Source organism: Cervus canadensis, chromosome 22 (genome assembly GCF_019320065.1).
Source record: "Cervus canadensis isolate Bull #8, Minnesota chromosome 22, ASM1932006v1, whole genome shotgun sequence".
NCBI classification, from domain to species: Eukaryota; Metazoa; Chordata; class Mammalia; order Artiodactyla; family Cervidae; genus Cervus; species Cervus canadensis.
This window is the reverse complement of record NC_057407.1, coordinates 13,627,210-13,637,473: the sequence shown is the minus strand read 5'-3', so window position 1 is coordinate 13,637,473 and position 10,264 is coordinate 13,627,210.

Here is a 10,264-nt window from a genome sequence, read left to right as displayed (position 1 = left end):
CAACAGTTTTCAGTTCATTGCAACAGAAGAAACTAAGATTTCTCATATACACTTTGCCCCATACATGTACAGTTTCCCCTCACTATCAGTATCTCACTCACACCAGAGAGAAACCTAGATTTCTCATATACACTTTCCCCCCCACCATCAACATCTCACACCAGAGTAGTACATTTATCACAATCAGCACACCCACACTGATACCTCTTTATCACACAACGTCCATAGTTTACATGAGGGTTCACTCTTGGCGTCGTACATTCTGTGGGTTCAGACAAATGTACAATGGGTCAGTGACATGACAATTACAGTGTCATACAAGTAGTTCTACTGCATCCTAGCCAGCTTTTGGTGTCATCAATGTTACAGATTTTGACTATTCCAATAGATGTGCAGTGGTTTATCATTGTTATTTTAATTTGCATTTCTCTGATGACATATGATAGGGAACATATTTTAAATTATTTATCTATTTATTCATTTTTGGCTGTGCTGGGTCTTCGTTGCTGCACGGACTTTTCCCTAGTTGCAGAGAGTGGGGGCCACTCTTCGTTGCAATGCGAGGTCTCCTCATTGTGGTTGCTTCTCCTGTTGTGAAGCAGAGTCTCTAGGGTGCAGGGGCTTCAGTAGTTGTCAGTAGTTGTGGTGCACAGGTTCTGGTGCTCCATGGCATGTGGGATCTTCCCAGACCAGGGATCGAACCCATGTCTCCTGCACTGGCAGGTAGATTCTTTACCACGGAGCCGCGAGGGAAGCCCTGGAGTATCTTTCTTTTTGCTTATTGTCCATCTGTGTATCTTTTTTGAAGTGTTCTCTATCCATCTTTCTGTTGCCCAGAAGAAAGCCGGCCCATCAGGATTGTGCTGTGTGAAGTCTACCGATGCAAAACTGCTCCATGAGGAAAATCGGAGGCATTAATTGGGAGAAATGGGTCTTAGAGGATTGCAGTCACTTATTATCTGGATCAATACTGACCTCACATCTGGTCTTCAGGACTTCGCAGTTTCATGGGGCTATCTGCTGGTAAGCAACCTGATTTGAGTTTTCAGTTCTAAATTATGCAACTTTGCATAAAACCTTGCATCACTCACTCATTTATTCTGAATTTGGCCGAGTAAGGAAGTATCACAATCCATATGAATTTGAAAATGGACCAAGGAAAACTCAATACAGAAAATACTTACTGAAATGTATATATTATTTTCTGCCTCATAAAGATCATTTTTTCTCTTCTCACAGTTACTAAGGCTTTCACACCAAGCCTAACTATAATTGTGCAATCACTCCTGCAATGATAATTGAGCCTCACCATTCAGAAAGAGTTTAAGGCAGACCACTGTGAATTGTCAAAGAAATCCATCAAATAATTTACAGGTTTTGCATTTATTTGTACATCCTGTATTATAATGCATACTCATTAGGTAACTTAAAGTTATAATCATTTATTCTAATACATCACGTTTTCAAACATTATATAGAAAACAAGTGATGTAACTTTAAGACCTTTCACCAAATGCTCTAGTGTTTTGGCTGAATCGTAGTTAACTCTGCCCATGACTCCAGCCTCTGTGGCCATTCATTCACTCACTCATTCTGAAATTGAGTGGGTGAAGATGGATTATTTACAAAATGTAGAAAATTGACATTCCTCATCTTTACTGCCTGTATAAGTCAATATTCTTTTGGTCACAAGTGACCAAAAAAAAAAAAAACCAACCCAATTCAAGATAACAAAAGGAGACTTTATTGGCTTAGGCAACTGAAGTAACCTTGGGCAGATCAAGTGTGACTAAACCCAGGGACTTAGGCAGTGTGCGCAGGTCATCCCAGCCTCACTCTCCTTGTCTTTTGGCTCTGTTCTCTTCTAAGGCCATTCTCTCCTCATGTGGAAGCCCCCAGCAGCTTGTACTCTAATCACAGCTTCAAATCTAGCAGAAAGGCCCTGCTTGGCTCAAATGCCCATTTTGAAACCTGTCACTAGGGCTGGGAGGATGACCAATCATGCTATGCTATGATTGGTCAGGCCTGTATTACTTATATATCTTTTGGAGCATATGGACAGGGAATGATGCTCTGTCCCTCAGAAAGAAAAATGGATACTGGATGGCCATGTTAGTCAAGTGTGGAGAAAGTGTCAGCTGCTCAGTCATGTTGTACTCTTTGCAAGCCCATGGACGATAGCCCACCAGATTCCTCTGTCCATGGGATTTCCCAGGCAAGAATGCTGGAGTGGGTTGCCATTACCTTCTCTAGAGAATCTTCCTGACCCATGGATTGAACCTGGCTCTCCTGAATTCAGGCAGATTCTTTACCATCTGAGCTCCCACAGGATGGATTGGAAGATGTGCCCTGGGATTATCATTTGACAGTCACGTTAGTCAAAGTGGCTAACAGTAGCTACTGTGATAAGCAACCCCAAATATCTTAACAGTAAGATACTTAAAGTTGCCTTTGGTTTCACATTAAGCTGTGTTTTTCTCTCACACGAAATCCAGTGCAGAGTGTTCTGGTTGGGCAGCTCCCTTGTCAGCTCTCCGCCAAGCCCTGACTCAGGAATCCAAACTTCTTCCATCTTGGGAATGCTGCTGTCCGCGTCACCTCCAAGGTTGTGTGGAAGGGGAAGGGCGAGCTGGGCAAGGCATAACTGCTTTCAGCTGCCTTGGCCTCAGGATGACACATCAATCTGTCCTTGCATTCGCTGATAAGAACTTAGTCACGCGACCCCATACAGATGCAAAGGGGGCTGGGAAATACAGTTCAATTGTGTGCCTAAGAAGAGAAAACAGACTTTCTGGCCACCTGGCCAATCTGTGATACTAAGGCAAACCCAGCCCATACCTGACACACAGCCAGAATGGCCCACTGGTTCTCCTCTGGTCAGGCAGACATTAAGTCAGTGCCAGCAGGGTCCTGAGAGGTGATCTGGTTCTACTGTCTACTTGGACAGATGGGCATAGTGAAAAAGAAAGGGCATTTCCTAGGTCACTCAAAACTGAAGTAGTGAAGCAGAGATTTTTAAGCCCCAACCCCCTCCCAGAGAAATAATGAAAAGGAGTTCCTCCCTCCCGAGATGCCAGAAACATCTTTCTGTCCTGCCGCCCCACCATAGCTACCAATTTGCTGAAATGTTTTGTCAAACATGGGACAGTGGAAATGTGGCTGGTTTTACAGCCAGGCGGACCTGAGTTCAAACTCGGGCTCTATTTGTTTCTAGTTTGGGCAAGCAGTTAAGCTCTCTGAGCAGTAGGTTGCTCATCTGTTCAGCCTAAACTAGTACTCAACAAGCATCTCCTGGGGGTGTCAAGAGTATGGTACATTTTCCTGACGTTTTGTGGCTAGGGTACTAAAACTAAGTATACATCCAGGGAAACTGTACAAGTTCTGAGAGTGAGGGAAACTAACCCTTTTTAGAGGTAAATTCACTTTCACATAGGAAACATGTTGCTCCCAGAATGTGCTTTGCTGATTCAGTCTTCATAATTCTTCAACTTGGCTAGCTAAGCAAGAGATGAAGACAGACTAGTGCCTCTCCAAGATTCAAATGAGGACAGTATCACTTCCCCTTCCAGGGAGGGAGTAGCTCCTTTTATAGAGGTGACTGAATTCCAGGTGCTTTGCAAGCCCTTGTCAGATAGAATGACAGCTAGCTGGAGACTCAGATTTTGTCATTTGAACAGTAAGAGCCTCACTCACACTCTCTGGATCATAAACATCATGCATGAAGCTTAAAGCAAACTGTCTAATGTCAGGTTTCTATGTACTTTCAAGGAAAACTAAGCTGTTTGCAAAGAAAGCTTTGACAAGTCCCAGTAGGGCCAGACCAGAAGATTAGCTTGGTTTTCGATACTCCAAACAGCCACTCCAGCGTTGCTCAGTGCAGAGTTTCCCCTCACCAGGCAACCCCCCCAGCCTCAGGACTTTTGTTCCCTTCCTTAACGTGTCAAAACTTATTTGTGGGATATCTCATTCCCCCAGATCTTTGCCAAAAACCACTCAGCAACCAATCAACTTGATCATGTAATTCATGGTTAACCATGATAGCATTTTCCAAACAACATTTATTCCTTTAAGCAGATTCAGCAGCTTTAAGCCTCTTTGACACAAACTACCATGAGACAAAACACAAAAAGTAAATCTACAGATTCTAGTGGAGTTAAGACTAGTGGTTGAGAAGACATTTCTCTGTCCTGGAAATTCTTATCAGTTCCAGTGTGGTTAAAAGTGGACCATACTGTAAAACTCGGCCGCCAGTCTTGAGGCAGTTACAATGCCACAAGGAACATGGCTACAGACTCTTAAGTTCTCACCACACTGCATTAAGCTTCTGGGTAAGGAGCACTATAATTGTAATACTTTCATTATTTTGTGCATTGGCTCTCCAGGCTACAAAAAAGATCATTATAAAGATTTTTAAAGTTTCATTTGAAAATTTCCTGGAGGAAGTCTCCATTTTATCAACCCACCCTTTAAAAACATCATGGTTTTGTCTTCCTAGTACGAGCCTTTTTTTTTTTAAAGAACTTCTTTTTGTCTCCTCTGTTTCCTTTAGCTGACCTTCAGAGATTAATCCATAAAGTGTGCCTGAATTTCAGAAAGCTGAAACTGAAAAGAAGCATGCATTCATGTCACCTTGGATTATTCTAATACTCTAACTCCTGCTTTTAAAAAGTATATAGTGGCATTATTACGACTTGAGACTTCTGTTCAAGATCCTGTCTGATAGACTATAATTCAGGACTTACTGGAGAAATATTTAGGAAACACTTGCTGCCGGAGCTTACCACCCTCCCGCAGACCCAAAACCTTAGTGATTTGCACCCAAAATAGATCAACACACATACCTCACTGCTGCCTAATTTATGTTCCAGTGACACCTGGATCTTACTTGTATTTCATACACACTTGAATATGGGGGATGTTTCTTAGCAACAGACCTCTTTAAATTTTTGTTAGGCTGGCCAGAGGGAAGGTGCTGGCATGGCTGGAGCTGAGGCAGCCAATTCTGAGCACTGACCTCTAAAACAGCAAGGACCTTTTATCAGTCCAGGATAGGAGGGCTGGAATCACTGCTAGTTCATAACTCTGTCCCCCTGTGCCTTGAGTCAGCTCATACAGTGGAGAAAACCCAGGCTGAGGCATCAGGAGACCTCAGACTCTGCCGAGGACCAGATGGGGTGTGACTTTGTACAAACAACTCTGAGCTTCAGATTCCCTGCTTGCGGAATGATGTGAGGTGGGGAGTTTGGCCTGGGTCAGACCCAGCCTTTTCATTGCTGGCAGTTGAGGAGGGTGAGATTTTCTCCTCCAAGAAACAGATGAGAGGTGTGGGTCTTCTCCCTAGAAAATATACAGAGATCCACAATGGCACCTGGAATTGATGACTCGGGAGTACCAGCTGAAAACTCCCAAGCAGGGTACCCTCAAAATGTCCTTCTCCGAGTGAAATTACAACAAAAGAAATAGTTGGTTTCTCTTCCCCCAAATCTGACGGTCATGCCTGAGTCTTCTCTCCCTCTTACTCTGCCCCCGCCCTACCTCTCATCCACCATGATCTATCAGTAAAAACAGCGCAAGATGGATCCAAAAGATACACTTCCCTCTACATCCACCCTAGTCCAAGCTGCCACAGCATCATTCACTTTGACCTCCTACAATCCATTCCCTCTCTCTGTCAGGAGGAGCTCCTTCACACTTGACTCCTTTGCTCACCTGCTTCCTAGAACCACGAGTATTGAGGCTCCACCATGACATCACAGTGGATGGCCCACCATTCTCCACCACCAGCCTTATCCCCCTCCATTCTGTTCCCTGAGCGTCACGTGGCTTTAAGGTCTCAGCTTGCAGTCCTTTCCTAAGAGAAGCCCATTTGCAGACACTGACTTCCCCACCCTCCTGTGCCAGTCTCTTCATGGTGTTTATCGTTGACTAGAATGATTCTATTCCTGTGTGGTTTCCTTGTTCACAGCTGGTTTCCTCTTCCCTCCATCCTCATTGCCACCACCAAAATGTGAGTTCTACTAGACAAATAGGTCCTTGCTCGTCCTATTTAATCTGTATCTGGTCCTATGCAGCTGCTTACTCTGTATTTGTTGAGTTCATTACATAAAATAATATTTAAATCCTTCCTTTGACATTGTATAATAAAACTAGCAGACTGGTTCCTGCTTTTAAAATATTTTAATTGATTCTCATGAAGACATCAGTGGTATGCCATTAATTTTGCCCCTAGAATTTATTTCTCCAGATTAAATTACTCTTATTCCTCTGAGCCCTCTCACCAGTCTTGCTCTCATCCTCTTAATCACTTTCCAGGACCCTGGAGGCTCTCCAGTTTCTCCTTGTCCTCCTGAGAGGCTGAATAACCTTGTTCTTAGCGGGCCCATTGTGAACCTTCAGAGGACTTAGGACGATAATTCTGCATGAGTTTGGGGTTTCTAAGCAAGGGTGGCTTCAAATTCAGGCCCTTCCTAGGTAATCTTGAGTGAGGCCCTCTCTCAGCCTGGGTTTCCTCCTCTGTAAAACAGGGATGGCAAAAACATCTTCTAGGGCTTATATATGCTGAAGCTTCCAGGCACTTTATCCTGCAAAGCTTTGAGCACAGGGCCTGGTGTACACTATGCATGCATGCTATACATGCTAAGCATGCTAAGTCACTTCAGTTGTGTCCAACTCTTTGGGACCCTATGGACTGTAGCCTGACAGGCTCCTCTGAACATGGGATTCTCCAAGTCAGAATACTGGAGTGGGTTGCCATGCCCTCCTCCAGGGGATCTTCCTAACCCAGGGGTCAAATCCTCCTCTCTTATGTATCCTGCATTGGCAGGCAGGTTCTTTACCACTGGAACCACCTGAGAAGCCCACTGCATGCTAAAATCTCAGTTAATAAAGACTATTATTTTAAATCATTAAGCTAAAACCCTAACCTCTGGAAACACAAACAGGAGAGACTTGAAAGGAAACTGAGCTATACACAGAAGTCACATCATATGATTTTGGATTTTGTAGGGGGAAAAAAGATGAGAGAAAAGGTTATTTTTATTAAAACTCTAAATAAAGCAAAGGGGAAATGAAAGAATATCTGCAGCCTGTTATTGGGGTGGCGCACATGAAATAGACGCCAGTAATTGTAGTGTGCTCAGAGAAAGAGCCAGCTGAACATGAAACAGAAGCAAGTGTGGGGGCAAAAGGTGAGGCTGCTTGAAAGGAAATAACACCTCCTTTCATCTGGTAGGAGATGAGCTAATAGCGGGAGGTCAGCCAGGGTTTCACACACCTGCCTCTCCTAATGCACAGAGTCCTTCCTCCTTCCCAGGAGTGGCAGGGGCTTGGCTATGTTCCCTTCAGTGGCCCCAGGACCTCCTCAAAGACAGCTGGGAGTCATCCTCGTTAATGGAAGGTCTCAGAAGCCCATTTTGGGCCCTTGGGGGATACACATACACCAAACTTGGAAAGAAGCTTTTGAGGAGCGCAGACTTCCACAATGACACAGCCCAAGGGGCCCACCTCAAGGGCACTCCACAAACGTGCACTTCAGACAAAGGCAGGATGGCCTCCAAAGACCTACAGCTCCAGTTCTATCAGGCCATCGATGCTGTAGAATGCTAAGCAGCCAGAAAAAAAAAAAGGACAAATCAGATCCCTGTGTTCTAACAGAAAAAGATGTCCAAATGCATGTCTAGTGATAAAAGCAAGGTGCAGACCTCCCTGTCGGACATGGGTCAGGGAGAACCTTACCTCCCCCTTCCCGCCAGTGTGCACGTGAGTGGAGAAGACCTGCAGCCAGCACTCCCCTCTCTCTCCATCCCTGACTCGCACTCCCCAGGAGGACCACCCCTTGCGCCATCTTTTCTAGAAGGCAGTGAAGTTAGGAAGGACCCGAGGCCTCCCAGACCTTGAATCGCCTGCTTCCAGGTGTGGCAAGCGCTTGTGCCATCTCTCAGGCCCCTTTCCCCAGGTTTCCTGTCCCCAGATGGGAGACAAGTGGCACAGGGGCAAGAAGAGGTGAATAGATCCAGGCTTCTGTCTCTGCTCCAGCTCCTGCTCCTGCATCAGGGGGTGGGGATCAAACCATCCCTGCCCTGAGCTGTGAGGCTGGCTGTCTCCAATTCAGCATACCATCTTGGTCTTACCTGAAGCCAACTGCTCCAATCCAGCTACTACCAGAGATTTGTCAAAAATATGAAAGTGAAAAATATGAGTGATATGGCAGACTCTAAAAATGATCCTTGATGATCTCTGGCTCCTGGAATTCACATACTTGTGTAACCCTCTCTCCTTAATATAGGCTAGTTTGGGGAATTTTCCAATCAGTAGAATATGGCACGAGTGGTGAGATGTTTAGGTTACGTTATTTAGTGATCACTGTCTTTCTGGCAGACTCCCTCCTGTGCTGACTCTGATGAAGCCAGCTACCCTGCTGAGAACTGCCCACATGGTGAGGAACTGGCCAACAGTGAGTAAGGTTCTGAAGCCCTCAGTCAAGAGCCCACAAGCACCTGCCAACAACCATATGAGCTTGACAGTGGATCCCATCCCAGTCAAGCCTCAGAGGAGTCCCTGCCCAGGAACCTCGTTAAGGGCCCAGGGTCTGGAGCTTGATGGCTTGGATTCAAATCCTGCCTCCCTGCTTAACCTCTCTGTGCCTAAGTTCCATCATCTTTAGAATGAAGGTAGAAGTAATACTACCCCATGGCCTTGTGGATTGGAAGAAAAGTTATGACCAACCTATATAGCATATTAAAAAGCAGAGACATTACTTTGCCAACAAAGGTCCGTCTAGTCAAAGCTATGGTTTTTCCAGTAGTCATGTATGGATGTGAGAGTTGGACCATAAAGAAAGCTGAGCAAAAAAAAAATTAAAAAAAAAAAAAGAAAGAAAGCTGAGCACTGAAGAATTGATGCTTTTGAACTGTGGTGTTGGAGAACACTCTTGAGAGGACTTGGACAGCAAGGAGATTCAACCAGTTCACCCTAAAGGAAATCAGTCCTGAATATTCATTGAAAGGACTGATTCTGAAGCTGAACTCCAGTACTTTGAGCATCTGATGCGAAGAACTAACTCATTTGAAAAGACCCTGATGCTGGGAAAGATTGAGGGCAGGAGGAGAAGGGGATGACAGAGGATGAGATGGTTGGATGGCATCACCGACTCAATGGACATGAGTTTGGGTAAACTCCGGGAGTTGGTGATGGACAGGGAGGCCTGGCGTGCTGCAGTCATGAGGTTGCAAAGAGTCAGACATGACTGAGCTACTGAACTGACTGAACTGACTGGCCTTGTGGAAAGAACTCAGTGAGTTAAAACTATACGAGGTTGGTGTCAGTCACTAAGTCACGTCCATCTCTTTGTGACCCCATAGACTGCGGCATGTGAGGCTTCCCTGTCCTTTACTATCTCCTGGAGTTTGCTCAAATTCATTTCCATTGAACTGGTGATGCTGTCTAACCATCTCAACCTCTGTCGCTCTCTTTTCCTTTTGCCGTCAATCTTTCCTAGCATTAGGGTCTTTTCCAATGAGTCAGTTCTTCCCATCAGGTGAACAAAGTATTGGAGCTTCAGCTTCAGTATCAATCTTTCAAATGAATATTCAGGGTTGATTTCCTTTAGGATTGACTGGTTGAATCTCCTTGCTGTCCAAAGGACTCTCAAGAGCCTTCTTTAGCACCACAGTTCAAAAACATCAATGCTTCAGTGCTCAGCCTTCCTTATGGTCCAACTCTCACATCCGTACATGACCACTGGAAAAACCATAGCTTTGACTAGATGGAACTTTGTCGGCAAAGTAATATCTCCACTTTTGAATAGCCTGTCTAGATTTGTCATAGCTTTCCTTCCAAGGAGCAAGAAAGTGTCTTTTAATTTCATGGCTACAGTTGTCATCTGCAGTGATTTTGGAGCCAAGAAAATAAAATCTGTCACTGTTTCCATTTTCTTCCCATCTATTTGCCACGAAGTGATGGGACTGGATGCCATGATGTTAGTTTTTTGAATGTTGAGTTTTTTAAGTCAGCCTTTTCACTCTCCTTTTTCACTTTCATCAAGAAGCTCTTTAGTTCTCTTCACTTTCTGCCATTAGAGTGGTATCATCTGCATATCTGAGGCTGTTGGTATTTCTCCGAGCAGTCTTGATTCCTGCTTGTGATTCATCCAGGCTGGCATTTCACATGAGGTACTCTGCATGTAAGTTAAATAAACAGGGTGACAATATACAGCCTTGATGTACTCCTTTCCCTATTTGGAACCAGTCTGTTGTTCCATGTAAGG